The sequence below is a fragment of the Canis lupus genome, chromosome 13 (assembly GCF_011100685.1).
Source record: "Canis lupus familiaris isolate Mischka breed German Shepherd chromosome 13, alternate assembly UU_Cfam_GSD_1.0, whole genome shotgun sequence".
In the NCBI taxonomy this organism is placed as follows: Eukaryota; Metazoa; Chordata; class Mammalia; order Carnivora; family Canidae; genus Canis; species Canis lupus.
Genome location: NC_049234.1, coordinates 44,965,034 through 44,987,388, shown reverse-complemented (window position 1 = coordinate 44,987,388; position 22,355 = coordinate 44,965,034). Strand labels below are relative to the sequence as shown.

At 46.3% G+C, this 22,355-nt stretch overlaps 1 long non-coding RNA gene across 1 annotated transcript; it reads right to left on the bottom strand.

Annotated features, from left to right (window-relative positions):
- Positions 1-3,694: 3,694 nt before the first annotated feature.
- On the bottom strand, positions 3,695-19,034 carry LOC102153367. Its single transcript, XR_005369008.1, has 5 exons — positions 18,311-19,034; positions 17,486-17,610; positions 5,038-5,181; positions 4,273-4,449; positions 3,695-4,181 (listed from the first exon to the last, which is right to left on the bottom strand). It is a non-coding gene; the product is annotated as an uncharacterized LOC102153367 (long non-coding RNA).
- Between the last annotated feature and the right edge of the window lie 3,321 nt (positions 19,035-22,355).

Genomic DNA, 22,355 nt, shown 5'->3' with positions numbered 1-22,355 from the left:
GGCTGCCTCTTCCCTGGAGACACGCGGGGACCCGGGCGCGGGGGCGCGGGGGCCGCCCCTCCAGGCGCGCACCCACCGCCAGCGCTCCCCGCCCGCCGGACACACTAGCCCGGCTTCAATGTGACAGCAGAATTTTGTTTAATGATTTTTTTTTTTTACTTTTAAGTAAAATAAATAACGAGCCGCGAGTTTGCAAGTAAGAGGTGCGCGGACTCGGAGAGTCGCGGCCCCGGGGCGTCCGGCGGGTGGATCCCCCCGCGGCGCCGCGCCCCACGCCGCGGAACCCGGTCCTTCCACGCGCGGACCCAGCGGCGGGGCGGCGGCGGCGCAGGTGTGGGCGCGGCGTGCAAGGCTCCGGGGAGACGCGTTCGGGACGTTCCAGCGGCCGTAAACCCGTGAAGTGTTAAGAGCGCAGCCCGGGTATTCGGATTAAAGGACTGAAAAGAAATACAGCCTGGGATCCCCGGCCTCAGACAGGTTCATCCCCAGACGGGTCAAGTGCAGGGCTCCCCGGGGGGGGGGGGGGGTGCTCAAGGGCTTGGAGGCCGCCCCCTCCCCCCGCAGGCGTCTACGCGGGAAAGGGACCGCTCCGCGTCCCAGGGCGGGGAGCCGCTCGAGCAGGCGTCTGTGGGTCCCGAAGCCCTAGCTGGGGACGTGCCAAGCCCACGGGAGGATTTTCTGGGCCGCAGGCTTAGCTCAGGGCCCGTGTGGGTGGGGCCAGGGCCCGGGAGTGGATCCCTCCTCCTGGGTCTCGTCCTTCCTTCCCCCCATCTTCCGACGCTGGAGGAGAAAGTGTATGGTCCCTTGCCCAGTGGCGGCCCCCGCCCCCGCGTTTGTCTCGTCTCTTCCCCACGTCCCGTGAAAATGAGGATATGAAAAATAAGATTACATTCACAGCGTATTGCGTTCTCCGGCACAAATCATTTTTTTTTTTCTCCATTCGACCATACATCCCATGGGGGCAGAGCTGCGCACTTAGGATAATTAATGTGCCCTCGTGTGCGTTCCAAAAACAGTCGAGCCGAGAAAAACTATGCGGTGACATCTATTAAGCCTTGAAGGAAGTGGGAGGTGATGAAAAAGAATCTAAGTTTTCATTTACATTTGTGTAAGCAAAGCAAGGATGCTCAGATACACAATGAAACATGCAGCCCGAACAGTGTGATTAGATAAGGATATGGGGGGGGGGGGGAGAGACCGGCAGAAACAGACAAGATAAGGGGGGGGGGGCCTGCTGAGCCTGTGCATTCGTCAAACCACAGATGAACTAAGCCAAGAACACTAATGGCAAAGCTGAACTCTGCAGGCACCACCCCTGTTTTCCCCTCCTCGTGTTAATGATATTAAAATCCACCATCAAATTCAATAAGCGGTAATTAGAGGCAGGCCAACTCCTCCGACCAGCTCCTCTCTTGGTTTGGGGAAGGGTTTGGGCGCTGCTGTGTACAATGGGCAAAGAGCAAGGAGCAGGAAGGGATGATCTGTTTTTCAAATCAGCAGGCTCCCCGTAAACCTGCAGTTTGGGGGCTCCTTGGGGCCCGCGGATGTGTCTCTCCCTGCTGCTGTGGTTATTGTCACTGTGGAGAAAGCCAGGTGTCCCTGCCTCCCCTCTTCTTTGCCATCTCCTTCACTAGTGAGGAGAAAAACCCACGAGCAGAAAACAGAGCTTATAATCCAAGTATGACACTGCCACGGGTCACTTAGCCTCAATTACCTTCCTTTTACTCTTGTTGCCACCAAGGGGGAAAGAAGACATAGGGCGGAGAGACAGCAACATAGCACCCGGAAAGTGTGCAGTGGGAGCCGCCTGGGGGTGGGGGTGGGGGTGAGAATAAATGTAGAACCTGTTGCACACCATATACCAAAAATAATTCCAAATAGATTGAAAGGTTAACTATAATGATGATGATGATGATGTGGGGCGCCTGGGGGGCTCAGCGGTTGAGCGTCTGCCTTTGGCTCAGGGTGTGACGCCGGGGTCCTGGAATGGAGCCCCACATTGGGCTCCCTGCATGGAACCTCCTTCTCCCTCTGCCTGTGTCTCTGCCTCTTTCTCTGTGTCTCTCATGAATAAATAAATAAATGAAATCTTTTACAAAATGATGATGATGCAACAAAATACTGGAGAAAAATATTGGCTAGTATTTATCTCATCTTTGCATAAGGAAAATCTTCCTAAGCAAAAAAAGCAACAGAAGAAATCCTAATGGGAATCTCACTAGATATGGCCACACATTTTAAACATAGCAAAAAAAAAAAAAAAAAGCACTGAAAAAAAATGCAAATTATAAAATGAAAAAAAAAACTTGAAACATACATAAAATCAAGAGCTCATATTAATGTATGAAACAGTTTTACAAAAAATTTTTAAAGATTTTATTTATTTGTTCTTGAGAGACATGGAGGGAGAGAGGCAGAGACACAGGGAGCCCGATGCGGGACTTGATCCTGGGACCCCGGGGTCATATCCTGAGCCAAAGGCAGGCGCTCAACCACTGAGCCACCCAGGTGTGTCCCAGTTTTACAATTTAATGAGAAAAAAACAACACAGTGGGGGGAAAAAGGCAAATGAAATGAATAGACACAGAAGATCACAGAAAGGAATGCAAATCACTAATATACTTACTAAAAAAATATTCACACTCACTAGTAACCAAAGAAATAAAACAGTTAGATGCCACTTTCTCACTACTGGAAAAGATTGAAATAAATATAATGCTATTTTGGCAAAGACACTATCAACTAGACACTCTACTTTCTCTAGAAGAAAACTTGGTAGGTAACAACAGCCCTAAGAACGTGCAGCTCCTTTGATCCAGCAATTCTATTTCTAGGTATTTAGTATAAGGAAACAATACGAACATTTTCTTTAATGTTCTTCAATGATAAGAGTCCAAGACCTATTTAGAGGAATAATGATGGGGCGCCTGGGTGGCTCAGTGGGTTAAGTGTCCACCTTTGCCTCAGGTCATGATCCCGGGGTCCTGGGATGGAGCCCCACATCGGGCTCCCTGCTCTGCGGGGAGTCTGCTTCTCCCTCTGCCCCTCCCATGCTTGTGCTCTCTCAAATAAATAAATCTTTAAAAAAACAAAAAGGAATAATGATAAGGGAGAAATTCCTGTGATAAAATCTTAAGTGATAAAACAAGTTGAAAAGCAATAAACACACACATACGTTTATATTCTACTAAATACAATAAATATATAAATTTAGAGGGAGCTTCTCTAATGTATAGTATACTGGAGCAGTAGCAGTAAAAGTGATTTTTAGGGCACCTGGGTGACTTTTTTGGTAAGTGCCTGACTCTTGGTTTTGGCTCAGATGATCTCAAGGCTGTGAGATCCAGCCCCCCTCCCCCAGTTGGGCTCATGCTCGGCAGGGAGTCCACTTGAGATTCTCTCTCTGCCCCTCCCCATTCTCACACTTGCGCATATTCTCTCAAATAAAATGTTTTTTAAAAAGCGACTTTTAGTTTTTTCTCCTATGTTTTATTTTTACCGTGTTTCTGAATTTCTGCCAGAATAGTATTTTATAATCAGAAAAATACAAATGTTATTTTTTAAAGTATCAGATCCAGAGGAAAAATTAATTCCACAAGTGTCAAAGGGTAAGTCATTTTAATCAACCTCTAGGCCATTGGTTGATAAAGAAAAACAAGACAGGGATAATTTGCAATAGAAAAAGGATATGCTATTTGTTAAATAGTACAAGTTTTATTTCACTAGTAGTTACATAAACACAAAACTTAAGATCAAATAGACAAAGATCCTCAGAGTAACAACATTTAATGCTGAAATGCAACGGAAGAAGCACTGGAACACCTTTGATGGTGGTGAAGTATTTGATATAGCTTCTGGGGAAAGCAATTGGATGATGCAATTCTGCTTCTGGAAATTTTTTAAAATTAGAATTATTTCAAGTGAATGCCAGCAACCCTACCTCACATGGGTTTAAGGCCAAAAAGGACATTTATTGACGCATGAAAATGAAAAGTGTCCAGGTGTGGCTGCCTGCCAAGTTAAAATGAGGACTCAGTTTCTCTCCATTTCTCAGCTCTGCTTTCCTCTATTGTTATCTTCATGGTCACGGATACTTTCTCCATAGGGAGGCTCAGCATAGGGGAAATTGCCCATTCCCCTGGTATCTGAAACTAGAGCTTTCCTGTGAAATCTTTCGCAACCTGGAACGCCATGAAGGGAAGAAGAAAAAATTTTGAGCCTTCCTAGACATCTCCCCCCAACCAAGTACTCTCTCCTGGGCTTTCCTGATACCTTAGGACACATCTTGCTGACAGATGCACGTTGTGAATGGAGACAAAGCAGAGATGCTCACAGACGCAGGTCAAAGCCACGGAGGTTTGCTTGCTGAGATGCTCAAGCCTAGTTCTGGGAAGGAGCTTGGCAGGGCGCCCCTCACTGCTGGAGGAGAGCAGCTTCTAGCACAACTCACTGCGAAACAAACCCCGAAGGCTATTTTAGCCTTTGCCTTTTATTGTAAAAGTGAAAACCCTCTTTAGATGTCTTTTGAAACAAGTGCTAATGTAGATCTTTCTTAAAAGTGAAGTGGCCAAATGCAAACTTTGGAATAGCGAGGGATTCCCATATATCCTACCACTCTCAGCCACCCATGGGGAGAAAATGCCTACTTTCCAATAATTCCCAGAACAGTCTTGGGATGAATTTGGCCTGTGACCTTCCCCATGTGTTTTCTAACACATCAAATTTCAGTCATCTTTGTCGAAGTACCATCTCGTGGCTCTTGAATCACATGATTGAACTGCACACTTCGGAGTGATCACCAAAAAGCCATCAGGAGAGATTTGATTTAATCCAGATTCTCCCTTTTTTGCATTATCTCCAAGTCTACACCAGGGAAGCCCTCAGCTTCCCACACATCCCTTCAATGACTTAACAAGAATGTGCTTTGTACCGATAGATTGTCCTCTTTTCTTTTTTTTTCTGCTCATCATCTCTTCTTTAACCTGTCCCATCCTTGTTTTTACCTCTGCTTTAAATTTCCTGTCCCTACCAACTAACCTGAAAGGTGAGAGGTCCGCTGCTTTCTTGAAGTTGTAACATTTTAACGTGTTCTGGATGCACGAAAGACTGTCCCGAGGACATGGCAGAGCGATCTTTGTAGGGCATAAGGCTTGTATCGGGAGGCATTTGTCATCTGATAACCTGCAAAGGAAGAAACAATATCTACAAAGCTCGAGCAGGATATTAAACTGAGAATTTATTTGATCTAAACATGAAAAATATCTCCAGATGTTTTTCAAGTCTCCCAACTGAAAAATTGCCTCTTGTTAAGTTACCAAACAATACAATAAATAGGAACAATGGTATTTTTTTTTTTAAAGAAGTTCTATTTAAAAAGAAGAAGAAAGAAGAAGGAGTTGTTTTTTTTAAATTAGATTCCACTAATTGGTTTGGATTTGGGTGGTTTTTTTTTTTTTATTTACAACACCCCATACAAAGCAGACAAACCATTAACATTTTTAATTTAAGAAATATTATTTTGAAAGAGTCGTTAAAGGTGGATTTCTCTTGGAATAATTTAAAACCTCTTGCCCATTGAAGGAAAAGTAAGATACAAACAGAGAGGGAGACAAATCATAAGAGACTCTTAACTCTAGGAAACAAACTGAGGGGTGCTGGAGGGGATAACTGGGTGATGGGCATGAAGGCGGGCAGGTGATGTAACGAGCACTGGGTGTTATATGCAACCGATGAATCACTAAATTCTACCCTTGAAATCAATAATACACTATATGTTAACTAAATTGAATTAAAATTTAAAAGGAAACCTTCTTGCCCACTACACGAGAAGCAAAAAGATAAAAATCACCCCTTGCTCACTCATTTATCCTTAGTAACGATATGTGTTGGAGAATAGTAATGAATTCTGGCTTCATAGGATCCTAAGAAAGACTAGGGTCTGTTAATAATTTTATACTTCATATATTTTCTATTTCATATATTTCATTCTTTTCTTACTTTCAATATTGAATCAGTCTTGCCATTCAACAGATCGGAGAATGATTACCCATGGCCGCTGCTTACCAGTATCTGTCATTGCTGTCAATTGCCCTACTTTGTCTTGAATATTGATTGGGAGAGAGTGGATAAGGTCACGGCTTTCTCCTCCCCATCACTTCTGCAAAATCATGCTAAGAGGACTTCCTGGGGGCTGGAAGTGGGGGGATTGAAAGTTGGCACTAGACTTCCTCTTACCTGGCTACATACTTTTCCTAAAAATCCAGTATTTCAGAATACATATGACACATATATGTATATATGCAAAACGTGCATAAATATATAATTTCTTCTATTTCTCTAGACCTTTCAGAGTTGTCTGTAACTAGTAGACATGGGTCCCTACAACTCAATTCAAGCCCTGCCTATTAATCTCCCAATGTTTTACTAGACAGGATAGAGGTGAATATAGGGTGTTTCACGTTCTCAAGGACCTTGCCGCTCCACTGACATGTAGAGATGAGTGTGCAAATGCAAGACGTATTGTGATGAACTCTATAGACTCAGGTCCACACCAGATGAGAGAGATGAATTTGGCTGTGGCGCCTAAACCTAATTAACCAATGAGTACTTGATTTCCAACATGGAAAGGAAGACAAAGGATATTGTAGAGAAGGAGAACGGCTTGAACAAAGTCGTGGGAGCACATTGCTTCCCCTGGGAGCACAGGGGGAACAGAGCATTCATAAGCAGTGATGAGGCCGGGAAACGAGATGGGGCAAAGTGGGCAGTGAAGGCAAATGTTTTAGGGTCTTTACTGCCGTGTAAAGTGCTTGAGCTTTATTCTGTGATAGCAGAGACTTAGCTAAGTTTTCCATGCAGGGAAGTGACATATCCAGATTCAAGTCTCAGAAAGATGGTTTCACAAGCTCTGGGTAAATGGGTAGGAACAGCAGAAAGAATAAGGAGACAGGGACACCTGGGTGGCTCAGTGGATGAGCGTCTGGCTTTGGCTCAGGTCGTGATCCCGGGGTCCTGGGATCGAGTCCCACATCAGGCTCTCCTTGAGGAGCCTGCTTCTCCCTCTGCCTATGTCTCTGCCTCTCTCATAAATAAAGTCTTTATTAAAAAAAAAAAAAAAAAAAAAGACAGGGCAGCCCTGGTGGTGCAGCGGTTTAGCGCCGCCTGCAGCCCGGGGTGTGATCCTGGAGACCTGGGATGGAGTCCCACATCAGGCTCCCTGCATGGAGCCTGCTTCTCCCTCTGCCTGTGTTTCTGCCTCTCTCTCTCTCTCTCTCTCTCTGTGTGTGTGTCTCTATGAATAAATAAATAAAATAAAATCTTAAAAAATATATTTAAAAAAGACAGAATAAGGAGACAGTTAAGAAGGAAGCTGACTAGGGCAAAGGAAGAGAGTGGCAGCTTATGATTCAGAATTAGCATGGAAATTGAGAGGAGAAGATACATTCGTGGTGAAGGAGAGAGACAACTCAAAGCAAACTCAGGCTCTCCCTTGGAAGACTGGGCGGTTGGGCACGATATTAACTGAGATGGGGAACAGAGGCAAAAGAGCAAGTTTGAGACCCAAGTAGCAAAGGTGTCAGATGTGCTGGGTATCGAATGTTTGGAATGTCTAGTTGGAGTCTGGTATGCAAATGACCTTCCTTCTGAAGATCTGGGGAACGGAGGGACCTATGCAGTCACACCTAGGGGACTGTTACCCTTCCACTTGCTGGTTATGGGTCTGCCTTGGCAAACCGGAAATCCTTCTTGTACAGAAAATACCCAGATGGGCTGCATAAAGGATAACCAGCATCTTTTTAAAGGCACAGGCAAATCCACAAGAGAGTCAGTGAAGAACGTCCATGTACACCTGGCGGGCATTCCAGAAGGAAAGAATGTACACGAAATAGTATTTTCAAATGTAATAGTTAAGAATTTCCTAGACTTGAAGCAAGCCATGAATCCAGATCCAGGCAGTGTCATGAGTCTTAAAACGGATAAAGAGAAATAAGTCTAAACCTGGACACACATCAACTTTTGGCTTTACTACTCATTTCTAAGATAAACTGGATAATCTGAATGAACATCAGGTATGAGGGAGGCAAAAATGAAACAGATGGCTTCTGCGGAGTAGGGCCTCCTGTCCACCACGCACTTCTGCTCTGTAGTCCTTCTAGAGACTCCCTTAGGTTCCTTTACTTTGGTCAGATCCTTAAATGTTGCTGCTCCTAGGATTCAGTCACGGGCTCCTTCTTCTCACTCTGCACATTCTTAGGTGATTTCACTAACTCACTTGGCTTTAGCCACGAACTGCAGACACTGACTCATGAAATTCTTTTTGTTCTTTTTTAAGATTTTACCTATTTGAGAGAGTGAGAGAGCATGAGCAGGGCTGGGGGGCTGGGGGTCAGAGAGAGAGGGGGAGGGAGAAGCAGACTCCCCGCTGAGCGGGGCTTGATCCCAGCACCCTGGGACCATGACCTGAGCCCAAGGTACCTGCTTAACGGACTGAGCCATCCAGGCGCCCTTGACTCACGAGTTCCTATTTCCAACCCCAAATGTCATCTGAGGCCTACGCCGGCCCAGGCACTGCACACACGACCTAAAGCAGCTCGTTCCTTGCACCCCAATCCAGTGCCTCTTGGCCTTTACCTTGGTTCATGGCGCTGCTATCAGGGATCCCTCCCCCTACATACATGCTTCTGGGGCTGGGATATCCAGGCCTTTCCGGCATCGGGACACATCCAGTCCATCCCTTAAAATTCGCTTCCAGTGTCTCTTTCCCTTTAGCTTGTCTTCTGTTCCCCTGGAGCCAGGTGCTGTCTGCCTCAGTTTCCCAGGTCACCATTTGGGACTCACTCGCACCTGCAAATAATTCTTGAAGTCGGGCTCCCCGGGGAGCGATGGGGTGTGAGTGGGGGGGGCCGGGCTGCGGGCCCTGGGGTGGCGGCCTGGCCTGTGGTGCCTGGGGGGCCCGGGGGGCGGCCTGGGGTCACACTGTGGCCGGGCCAGGATGTGGGCATCTCCCAGCAGCGGCAGGTGCGTCCCCGCTGCAGGTGACCTGGGGCGACCCCGAGCCGGGCTGCAACGGCTGGAATACTAAGTGGCGCTGGGTTTCTGCAGCGAGCGGAGCTGCCTGAGTCACGGCCGCCGTGGGAGCCTTTTAACAGAATTAAAACCTCCGTGGGGGAGGCCGGGGGGGAGGACACACGAGGCCGGGGGAGGGCAGGCGGCAAGGGCGGCGGGGACCCGGGGGCCCCACTGCGCCTTCGTGCCAGCGGGAGAGCAGAGCCGAAGGTGCCAGGGCTCCACAGCTGCGGCTTAAAATGGTCTAAAATTTGCCTCCCTCTTTGAATTGGAAAATAAAATAAAATACAAATTTTCTAGACAATATATACACAGTAAATCAAAAGGGGCGGTGGGGCAACTACACACAGGCCACGTCCCCAGAGGGCCGCTGCCCCAGACCAGTGACCTCTTGTCGCTTCCTATTTCCAAACCCATGAATTACTTTCCTCAATTACTTTTTTCAAGGCCGGAGCTCTGCGGTCTCTCCCCGAGGGGGAGATTCCTGATGCGACCCTGCTGTGAATGGAAAGTGATCAGTGACAAAGTCCTGCGGCCTCTTGGGGGAATCAGCCTAAATCATCCTCTGGGCTACAGGAAAACTGGAAGCGGGGAAACCTTCAGGGCAGGTTAAAGCCCCGCAGAGCACCTCGCACTCTACATTTACTCAAAGGAGGATTTCCAGTGTCACCTTGAGCAAGAGGGGAAAAGAAGGATCTAAAAACCCTAGTGAGTGAGACAGCTTTCTTGGGTTGGCTCCACTACGAATGGAAGGATTGGGGCCTCTGAGGGGCTCAGGGCTGAGAGGCTGCCTTTGACCCAGGGCATGACCCCAGGGTCAAGTCCTGCATCTGGCTCCCTGCATGGAGCCTGCTTCTCCCTCTGCCTGGGTCTCGGCCTCTCTCTGTGTCTCTCATGAATAAATATTTTTTTTTATATAAAAAAGGAAGGACTAACTTGTCTCACTGCCTTCCAGATCCCAGGTACAGAGGTAAGAAGAGATCTCACAGACAAGTGTAAAGGATCAGAGAGAGCCCCACATCAGGGCACCGAAGAGCCAAAGGCAGGAAGAACAACAGGACCCCAGGAGGGATCAGAGGCAGACACTGAATGTCAAGAATATGCTTTTCTCTCCACTTCTTTTCCTACTTCCAGGGCAAAGGCACAGGGCCTGCGCAGACACAGAACCACGGAAGGCCTGCTACGTTTAGGTAGGAGGGGACTGGGCTCTTGGAGCCCTGGAGGAGTTGAGGGAGGAATGACAAGAGGCAAGAGGGTTCAACAGGGGTGAGCGGATTGGTCTTCATTCTGTAGGCTGGGAGGGATGAGCTGCTAAGCAAAGAGGGTGATATTTCTAAGGCAGCGACAGGGAGGCCAGCCCAAATCCGTGACTCTTGGCCCTTTTCCACCATGACAACCATGTTCATGTCTTCCGAATTCCCACGCATAACTAATACAGGGGTTTCCAACCTCAAGAAAGCAGAATGAAATGCAAGCAAGAGCGTGACTTGAATCCACTCCTGTTATTTTAAACTAAACCTATCACAAACTTTGGCACTTCAGTTATTACTAAATTATGTGCAGTGCACCTCATAATTGATCATGAAAGAGGCATGATGCCATGCCTCAGCACTACTAGACCAAAGGTGGTCATCTGTGCTCCACAGACACCTGGGGGTTCACAGGAGATATCTTGGGGACTGGAGGGAAGCTAAGAGGACAGAGCTCTGACACCTGCCCCCCCAACCCCAAAGCCCACATTTCAACCAGAGGAAGCATATTTTTATCTTATTAGTGTAGGCCTTTCACCAAAATCTTATTTCAATAAGATATTCCGCTCCTTGAAAAAGATGGCTTGAAATGGATAGAAGATGAGAGAGATTGGAGGCAGGTAAATCAAATAAATAATTGTTATAGTCTGGGTGCAAAATACTGCAATTAGCTCAACTATAACTAGTTGGATGGATAAATTAAGGCTCATAACAGAATCACAATGCTCAAGATCTAAGGTATTTCCATAGTATATATAACAGGAAACTATACTAATTTATTGTGGCATGTGATGGGGTACAAATAAATAAATAAAATATATCGTAACAGTGCTTCTCAGACTTTAATGTATACAGTCATCACTTGGGGATCTTATTAAGATGGAGGTTCTGATCCACAAAGTCTGGGGCAGGGCTGAGGTTCTACATTTCTAGCAAGTTCCCAGGAGACGTGTACTCCAAGGACCACACTTTGAGTAGCTAGGCATCACAGAATCCTAAATATTTTTTTTCAAGATTTTATTTATTCATGAGAGACACAGAGAGAGAGGCTGAGACCCAGGCAGAGGGAGAAGCAGGGAGCCTGGTGCGGGACTCCATCCCAGGACCACACCCTGAGCTGAAGGCAGACGCTCAACCATGGAGCCACCTAGGTGCCCCTGGAATCCTACAAATAATTTTAAGATTTCAAAAAATGTCCCTAGCCCAATGAAAGAGCAGTAGCTCTGAAGTCCAAGATCCTTAGATTTAAGTCCAGAATTCACCACTTACACACCATACCCGACCTCTCAGCCCATCTCCTCATCTCACCATTGTACCTTCTAACTGGTGAGCTGTTGTGGGGATTAAGAAATACCACAATATAAGGTATCAGCACAATGCCCAGCTCATAGCAACAACTTAGTAAATATTAGATTATTATTTTCCAAAAGCCAATTTTATAAGAGTGATCCACAAATCACCTTTATCAGAACCACCGTGGTGCTAGTTTAAAATGCTGACACCTGGACCCTGCGTCAAATCTGTTTAACCTGAAACTCTGAGGGAGGATGGACATTTTTAACCAATCTCCTCGGGCACCACAGCCTAAGGACCACTGCTGGCAGCTACGTGCATGCACGGCTCGCATGACCAAGCCACCTCTGAAGGACATTTATTTAGCGTGCAGAGCCAAACCTTGGCTCACACCATGACCTGGCTTCCTGTAGCAGGTGAGAGGCAGCATGGTCATTGGGCTACAGAGATTATAACTTTTTCTTTAAGATTTTAATTTATTTATTTGAGAGAGAGAGAGAGAGCATATCAGAGGGAGAGGGAGAAGCAGATGCCCTGCCCAGAAGGGAGCGCACCTCAGGGCTGGACCCCAGGACCCAGAGATCATGACCTGAGGCAAAGGCAGATGCTTAACCAGCTGAGCCACCCAGACACCCGAGATTATAACATTTTTAGAATCAAAGAAGACACCTACGTCCTGCTTCACTGTATTCTTTACCCAGTAAGAAGCTCAGTCCCAGGACCTTGAGCCTCCTTCCTTCCCCAGCTGTCATGCAGGTTTCTGGCCAAAATAAGAGCGACTGCAGCTTTTCAAACCAATTCTGGGCAAAGCTGACCCTGGACTGAATATCAAAGTTGGCCCAAGTTGTTTATTTTTGAGGCCTGTCTTCTTTGCTGTCCACCCCCCATCCTTTTTAGACCCACCTTCTCTTCTAACTCCCTGGCACCTGTGCCACCTACTCCTCACGTGCCTGCTGCAGCGCTTCTCTCCCTCATCTACAATCTCACCCTTCCTTCCTACCTTGCAAACTATTTTGGCAAGGTGTAGGGATAGGTGGGGGGGGGGGGGCATCCTTTAGAAGAAAATGGTGGGCCAAACCAAGTTCCATCTGGAAGGGGACCAAAGCTAGCACTACTTACAGGCCAAGCCGGGACTTTCTTTAGGAAGCAAGGTCAGATCTGCTCTAACACATGACTGCATTACCATTGAGGTCCCCAGAACCTCAGGGTATAACTTAGACAACTTTAGCCCTAGAAAAAGGCAGATATGACTAGTTGTCATAGATAAATCTCAAAAATGGTTCACAAGAATATCCATTTTTGATCAAGTGAACTTTTCAATGAACCTGTGGGGGCCAATTATTCATTTTCTAAAATCTCTTGTGTCTGTACCTCTTAGGCAGTCAACAAATTACTCATTAGATATCTGTCACGTGGCAGGCTTAATTTAGTTTCTGGGGATGCTACCACAGAGACTGCATTTATATATCTATTTTTTAAACACATAAATAAGTTAATTTTAGGTGATTATAGAACCATATGCTGTAATACATGCTATGAAGAAGAGAAAATAGAATAACGTGCTACGTGGGGGGGCGGGGGAGTTAGGGGAGACTTCTCTCCAGAAGTAGCATTCAAGTTGAGATGTACACAAGGGGAACGTGGTAGTCATGTACACATCTGGGGGAACAACATTCCAAGCAAGACAGCAGCACAAAGACCTTGGGATAAGAAAAACTTGGCATGTTTTCAGGGGCAGAATGAAGGCACCAACACATGTTTACATTAAATATGTGAACATCAGTGGGGCGTCTGGGTGGCTTAGTTGGTTGAGCATCTGGCTCTTGGTTTAAGCTCAGGTCATGATCTCAGGGTCGTGAGATTGAGCCCCAGGTCAGGCTCCCACGCAGCTTAGAGTCTGCTTGTCCCTCTCCCTCCCCTTCTACCCCTCCCCCTGCTTGTGCTCATGTGTGTACTCTCTCTCTCCTTCCAAAATAACTAACTAAATAAAACCTTTTAAAAAAAAAGTAGTCTTCAATAAAGAAATAAATAGACAGCAAATATCTAGCAGACATGATTGGAAGCCTCAGTAGAATTTGAGCTATGGCATTAGCACATTATCAATTACTTTCCTTTTTTTTTTTTAAGATCTATTTATTTATTTCAGAGAGAGAGGGAGTGAGAGAGTGGGGGTGGGGGAGCCATTGGAGAGGGAGAAAGAGGATCTCAAGCAGACTCCCTGCTGAGTGTAAAGCCCAACAAGGGGTTCCATCTCACAATCCTGAGATAAGGACCTGAGCTGAAATCAAGCGTTGGGAGACACCTGGGTGGTCCAGCAGTTGGGCATCTGCCTTCAGCTCAGGGCGTGATCCTGGGGTCCCGAGATCGAGTCCTACATCGGGCTCCCTGCATGGAGCCTGCTTCTCCCTCTGCCTGTGTCTCTGCCCCCCTCTTTCTCTCTCTGTGTGCCTGTCATGAATAAATAAATAAAATCTTTAAAGAAAAAAAAAAGAGTTGGCTGCTTGACTGAGCCACCCAGGTGCCCCTCAATGACTTTTCTTTTAACTCAATAAGTATTAAATGTCTCCCTCTCCCTGCCCCCACCGGCCTCTAGCTGGCAGGCTTGCTGCTAAATGCAGAAGATAAGAGACGCATCTGCAAGTGTCTGCCCCGTGGAGCTCAGAACTGGTGGGGGGCGGGGGGGAAAGAATTGGTGGTGGAGACAAATACATAAGCACACAGTTAATGCCACCTTCCAAGCAGCAATGGAGTAGGAGTGTCATGAGGGGCTGTGGAGGCTTAGGGGAGGAAGGTGTCACTCCTCCAGAAGTATGGGAAGCTTTTACATAAGAGGTGACCTTTGAGTTGAGCCCTTCAAGACGAATAGGATTTAATAAGATGAATTGTTCCCAGCAATACTGTGGACTAGATATTCTGAAAAATCCTCCAGTTACAAAACACTGAACTGCTGAATTAAATACAATAAATATCCTTTGAAAACCAGGAAAGTATGAACTAATGCCAAAGCCCTGTGTTGTCTTGAGGGTGTCTGTCAGTACCAGGAACCCAGAGTCCTGGAGGACGATGGGGTGGGGACACGTAGAGGACAGGACACAAGAGACAGAGACTCAGACACTGGACATGAGACACCCGACAAAAAGTCTGGGGTCCTGAAGGGTCACCCACATCTTCTTAAGAGGGACAGGAGAGAAAGCTATTGACCCCTTAGCAAAGGCAAAGCATGTCAAGACTAACTTGACTGTTTCCATCTAGGTTCTGAGGACAGGAATAAAAAAAGATATATCTCCTGAGAGACTTCATTACCACAGGTGACCCTTCTCTCACTCAAGTCAGGGTCTGATTACACCACTGACTCCACAGAATCTCCCAAGGCTCACCAAGAGCGAGTGGCACCATGTGCTTCAGAACAATAGTGTAAAGGATGGGCTAAAATGAGGATTATTCTTTTTATTTTTTTTTTGAAGATTTTATTTATTTTTTCATGAGGACACAGAGAGAGAGAGAGAGAGGCAGAGACACAGGCAGAGGGATAAGTAGGCTCCATGCAGGGAGCCCAATGTGGGACTTGATCCTGGGTCTCCAGGATCATGCCCTGGGCCAAAAGCAGACACCCAACTGCTGAGCCCCCCAGGTGTCCCAAAATGAGGATTGTTCATGGAGCAGTTAGGTCCGCCCTGAAAGTCTGGACATTGCTCAGTATGTAAATTATATTTCAATAAAGATGTTTTTTTCCAAAGAAGAAAGGGGGGAGCAGGATGAAGGGAAGGAGGATGAGGAATTAAATATCCAGACTTATGTCTCTAGACAACCTCCCCTCGACCACTGGTTTCCTCCCTGGAGAGGATAAAAGATTCTCTGTACTAGATTTCTCTCTCTGTGTGCCTGTCATGAATAAATAAATAAAATCTTTAAAGAAAAAAAAAGAGTTGGCTGCTTGACTGAGCCACCCAGGTGCCCCTCAATGACTTTTCTTTTAACTAGTTTATGTCTCTAGACAACCTAGTTTATGTCTCTAGACAACCTCCCCTCGACCACTGGTTTCCTCCCTGGAGAGGATAAAAGATTCTCTGTACTAGGAATACCAGACATACCTGAGGGCACAAATACAATAAATAAAAATAATAAGTGAATGTGTGCCCATGAGATACACATGTGACTGGCCACCCTAGCCTTCAGTCCCCTATTTGGTTCCCAAAACTTGGCAGCTAGAGTGAAAGCAGGACACAGGAGTCTCCCTAATAAAATGGCAGATCCCAGATCACCCTGAAGGCTGTTCAGAGCTTCTATTCAGGAGGTTAGTCTCCCTCTCTTAAGAATGAACACACAACCAAGGGTGCTTGGGTGGCTCAGTCAGTTGAGCATCCAACTCTAGATCTCAGCTTGGGTCTTGATCTCAGGGTGGTGGGTTTGAGCCCTGCATTGGGCTCCATATTGGGTATGGAGCCTACTTAAAAAAAAAAAAAAGAATGAATAAATGAATGCATGAATGAATGCACAAAGATTACTAGACAACCATGGAAAACTTCCATTGTGGAAGATCAAGACCCGCACAAACTAAAAAGCACACAAGCGAGCAACCTACAAAAATAGAGACCCAGCAAGGGAAATGAAACTTTTTAAAGTTAAAAAAGACCCTTTCAGACATAGGTATTGCAATTGCAAAATAAGAATAGGATGCCACAAAAAGGAACATTTAGAAAACAACAATAAGAAGAGGCCTCAAAAATTTTAATTATGACACCAGAAATGAAACAATCATGGAATTGGATCATAAAGTTAACATTTTCTACAAAATAAAGCAAAAATAGAGGCAGAACATTGGAAAGATTACAAAAATTAAAGGACATCTTAGTTCAGGAACTATAAAAAGGTACCAAACTGACAGGGTGGCTTTGAAACAACGGAAATGTGTCTCATAGCTCAAAAGGCTGGATGTCCGAGATCACGGTACCAGCACCGTCAGCTTTGAAGAGCTCTCTTCAGGGTGGCAGACATATAGTTATATCCTCACATGGCGCAAAGAGAGCAAACTAGTCTCTAGCCTCATCCTACAAGAGCGCTAATCCCATTCATGAAGGCCCCACCCTCATGACCTACCAAGGGCCCCAACCTCCTAATACCATTGCCTTAGATTAGATCGGATGTTAGCCTATGAATTGTGTGTGTGTGTGTGTGTGTGTGTGTGTGTGTGTGTTGGGGGGCGGCACACAAACATTCAGTCCATAACAGAAGGCCAGTCCCCAAGGTACAATATTTACTACACATTCCTGGAAGGACAGAGAAAACTGAGCAAAGTAAATCATTAGTGCAGGTTTTCAAGGACATTTCTCAGAATCTAAGGATGGGATTTGCAGACTGAAAGGTCACACTGATGAAGCCCAGTCCAATGGATGAAACAGATCCACACTGAAGCACATTATTATGAAATCTCACAAAACTAGCATCAAAGTTGATTAGCTTTCACAGAAAGAGAAAGTAAAAACAATAACTACCCTGATCGTATATAAAGGATTAGGCATCCAAATGGCTTTGGACTCAACAGTAATACTGGAAGCAAGAAATCAACAAAGCATTTAGGTTTCCAGTAAAGGCAGGCTAGGAAACTTTGCTATCTCCCTGTTGAAAACAGTGAAAAACACTGGATAAAATACATTTTTTCAAGATAAAAATACCTCAAAGGCCTTCAAGACACTGACAGTTGGGAATTCTCAGGACTAGAGCTTGTAACCAGAGAGGCAAGGGGAACACCAGAGCAGTAATGGCAAGCCTGAGCTAGACTTGCCCTCCCCCTCCCCTGCACCCCAGAGAACTGTGGGGAGGACCACCTTGGTGCTGCCGTGGGGAGTAGGAAGGGAAGAAAAGGGAAAGAAGCTAACCTGGGGAAGTTGTGCCCACAGAGGGTCTTCTCATGAAATTGTGTTCAGTGCATACGTAACCTGGGTGGGGCAGGAACTCTCAAACTGTGATGTGGTTCTTTCTTCCTGACAATATCCTTAGGTACCTGGAAGAAACAAATGGAAAGCTCTTTAGGAAGGCACACTCAGCCTTCCTGGATTTTTTTCTCAAGGTAATATCTGGCAGCCAGCAGACATGCACCAGAAAACCTGAATCTAAATGACCACAGATATTGGAATGATCAGTTATGAACTTTAAACAAGTAGGCCTACCAAGTTTAAAGGGCTAAAGAATTAAAAATATCTTTAGGAAACAAGGAATTGTGAGAAAGAGCAGTTTTGAAAAAGAATTAAAGATCATTTCCAGAAATGAAAAATACATGAAATAATAATTAAAAAAGAAAAAAGGTAGGAAAGCTCAGGAGGAAAATAATGGCTAAACTGAAATTCTATACCTTGCTAAACTATTATTGATAAATTACCAGGTTAGGATAAAGAGGTTTTTGATAGGCAAACTTTGAAAAACCCTGCCTCCCATGGACCTTTTCTGATGAAATCACTGGAGGATGCGACCCATTAAAATCACATAGTAAACCAGTAAGACACAGAAAACAAAAAATCCAACATAGGAGAGAGGCAAAGGGAATTTCAAGGAGGAAACTGAAAAAGAGGTACCAGTACAAATAGAAGGGAAAGCTGTCTATAGGGGAGTGTAGGATTCGAGGACACATTGAGAAGAGCTGTCATCATCAAGATTGCTGCCATCATTCTAGACTCTTCCCCATCCCACCCCCTTTTTTTTTTTACCTGAAGACAAAATGTCTGCTCATATTCTTATATGGACGTGACCTTTCTTAAGTGTTGCTGCAAAACTTCCTGTTTTCCCTTCCATGTCTGGTTCCTTGGATCATCTAAGATGCTCATTTATTCCAAGATATTTTGACTTACCCCTAAGAGCTGAAGTTAGGTCATGATTTTAAAGATTTTATGTATTCATTTGAGAGTGAGAGAATGTGAGTGGACACACGTGGGGACAGGGGTAGAGGCAGAAGGAGAAGCAGACTCCCCACTGAGCTGGGAGCCAGATGTGGGGCTCCATCCCAGACCCTGGGATCCTGATCTGAGCTGAAAGCTTAACCGATTGAGCCACCCAGGTGCCCCAGGCCATATGATTTTAGAAGAAATGCAGAACTTTCAACTCCCTTTGATACTACTTTTTATGACAATCTCTATGTTCAATCCAGCCCCAGCCCGAGGCCCTAACTGTGGTCAGTCTGCTGTTGTCCAGAACTTACTCTTCTCCTAAAAGTTCCCAGAACCCAATCAGTTTCCCAACATCAAACTGAGTAAAACACCTGCGCGCTACCCGTGAGTGCCAAGCTCCCACGTGAGAATGTACAATGAAGAAAACAGCCCTCACGGGAACCTTAGAATCAGTGACACAACACACAGTGGACTCGTGAGATCTAACGACATCCAAGCCTGCCAGCCTTGGCGCCTGTCCCACCACCCTCCGTCCTTCTGACTCCTCCTAATTGGTTTTAGAGGTGATCTGAGACCTCTGTATCACTATGTATCACTTTGTTTACAATGTTGGATTTGGGGACATAAACAAATTTTTCTCTATCAACTCCAGCTGGAACATGTATTGAGAGGCTGCACCGCGTGATGTGGGGGGAGTGAAGCTGGGGGGGGGGGTGTCTGCTAACAAGAAGGTATCACCAGAGAGAGGTCTGCTAGTGGCCCTGTAGCCCGACTCTCTGGGATGTCACCCAGAGAGTGAATGCCAAGCGCGCCACAGGAGGCCTACTGTCACTGTGTTCCTGGGAATCTCTGCCATCAAACTGAGGGCTACTTCGGTGAGAGAGAAGGGGTGCTTCATAAAAAATTCAGGGGTGGAAACCCTTTTGGGTCCCCTCCCTCTTTGGGAGCTTGCTATGCCATCGCTCCATAAACCCAGTCTTGCTGCCCCCCCTCAAAAAAAAAAAATTCAAGCTCTCCATCGGTTGTTGGAAAACATACCCTGAGGGGCACCTGGGATTGAGTGCCTGCCTTCGGCCCAGGGCGTGCCCCCGGGGTCCTGGGATCAAGTCCCTCCCCCGAAGGGAGCCTGCTTCTCCCTCTGCCTGTGTCTCTGCCTCTCTCTGGGTCTCAGATGAATAAAGTCTTAAAAAAACCCTACTGTGAAAGGATGGTTTCCCCCTCTTGTCTGATTGGCTGCTTAGAAGTTGATGATTCAAATAGTTCCAGGAAATAAGGCTCATGATACAGCCTGTGCTAATGTTTGTCACAGCATTCTGTTGTCTCCGGGTGACCGAGGGCACTCAGCAGCGTGCCAAAGCCAGGAGGACCGAGCACCAGCACCAACGCACCAGCTCCTTCTGTGGGGCCCACGCCCTCGGAAGACATTCGGCCAAGAAATTCTACTGCAGTCGTCAGTGACTTAATGGGGCCCCAACCCACGCAATTTGCGCACCATTATTATGCTTCAGCTGGGAGTTTGCAGGGAAAACAGTTCCAGGTGAATCTGTTTCCATCTATACTTTCAGGGGTTAGAGTGATTACACAACCGAATTGGATCATTATTGGCTAATTGACACCCCGCTATTTTAAAGAACGGAAAGGACTATGCCACTATTTAAGTCGTTTTAAGTTGAGATGAAATAAAATATCTCTTCTGGATGTTTTCCTTCAAGTCTTTCATCAAAATTATGAAATGTTCACTTTGCTGTTTCATAAAAACCCCACAATAATGCGTTATTTCAAAGGGAAGACTTGTTTTCTTAAGGCAAGACCAGCAAGTGGAGGCTGATGATGCTGATCACCAATTCTGAGGCAGTGGGGGTCCCCGCATCACCCAGTGACCCTCCAACCCCAGCTGGGGGTTCCACACTTGCACTCACTTCTGACGCCCTCTACCTCAAATAGGGTCAAATTCCCCAGATGGCCCTGTGAGGCTGCACCCCCACTTTCCCCACCTCACGTCCGATCTTCAGTCCCAGGGGTCACCCGGGCTTCTGGCCAACTGCCTACCCCCCATTGGAGGTTCCAACCACCCCTTCTCCAGGTTTGATTACGTTGCTAGAGCAGCTCACAGAACTCAAAAAAGGAAAACAAACAAGAACAACCCATTTTACTTACTAACTAGCTGACAGGCTTATTATAAGTGGCTGTAACTCCGAAGCAGCCAGATGGAAGAGGTGTGCAGGGGGAGGTGTCGGGAAAGGACGTGGAGTCCCCAAGCCCCCTCCATTCTCCCGGGATCTCCAGGATCTCCGGGTGTTCACAAACCAGGAAGCTCTCCTAAGCCCTGGGCCCCAGTGGAGGCCTCATTACACAGGCCTGATTGATTAAACCATTGGCCACTGGTGATGGAATTCAATCTCTGGCCCCTCCTCCCTCTCACCCCCCCTCCTCTGGCCTGGCCTCCCTCCTCTCAGTCCCACCCATCTCATCAGTTGGTTGGTTATCCTGGCAACCAGCCCTCAAAGCCCTCAACCATAGGTGACCAGGAGCTTCCAAAAGTCACCTCATTGACCTAACAGAGGACACCTCATCACTCCGGCCCTTAGGAAATTCCAACAATTGTAGGAGCTCTTTGCCAGAAACAGGAGAGGCCCAGGATATCTATTTCTTCTTATATTATCACATAAGGTACATGACTTAAATGATCTCCTTGGTTAGAGTTTGAGTTGAAGGAAGACATGCCGTTGACAAAAAAACAGAGATTTTAGAGTGTAGTCGTGCTTTCTCAAAAGGCCGTATGTCAGTGGGGAGAGGCTGACTGCTTTAACAACTGTCCCCAAATCCCAGAGTTTTGACACAGTAGAGGTTTACTGCTCACTCATGTCAGGTCCAGGGCAGACATCCCTAAGCACCGAAGGAATGGCTCCTCAAGGAAGGGACTCCGAAGCTTCTCTTCCTTCCATCCTACGGCTTCCCCATCTTCCTCAGCGGGCCACCAAGTTGTGAGACAGTGAGAGAGTGACAGTGGAAACAGCCCTGGGCTCACCATTCCTTGCCTGTTAAGTGACACGTCACTTCTCCCATTCCATTGGCAGGACCTCGCCGCCACCCCAGGGTGTGCGGTCACCATCTGGTCTCTGCCTCTGAGAGTTCTGTGCATTTTTTCCCAACTCCGCATTCAATGACATCCTGTTGGTGGCTTGAAATAGGCCTCTGTGGGGATACGGACACCACGGAAATAGGCAAATACTACAGACAAAGCCTTTTCCCATCTGGGGGACACCACAGAGTCACATGGCCCTCCAGAATAGTGGCCAGAGGGCTGGGAAAGGGGTTGGCTGTGTATCCACAATGAATGAACAGGTCTGGGGAGTTCCGAGCCTCTTTCTGTCACATGAAACAAATTGAGAAAAAGATAATTTTTTGACTTTGGGGGTAACCTTCTTATGACTGTTATTTTTTTTTTTTTTTTTTTTAGATTTTATTTATTCATGAGAGACACACAGAGAGGCAGAGACACAGGCAGAGGGAGAAGCAGGCCCCATGCAGGGAGCCCGATGTGGGACTCGATCCTGGGTCTCCAGGATCACACCCTGGGATCACATCCTTTAAAAAATAAAAAAAAAAAATTTTTTTTTAAGGGATTTTATTTATTTGAGAGAGAGAGGGAGCACAAACCTACATTTTCTGACTGCCCATTTCACGCGCTTTCAAAGGATACTATTTGCTCTATCTACCTGGCAAAATTGTGCTAGCGAACAAAGTCCCTGAGTGACAATGACTCTACCTACATAGCACAATGGGCCACAGACACGTCTCGAGTCCAGATGACCAACCGATGCCGAAAATCAAACACGAGAGCTCATTCTCAGCAGTATGTTGAAAA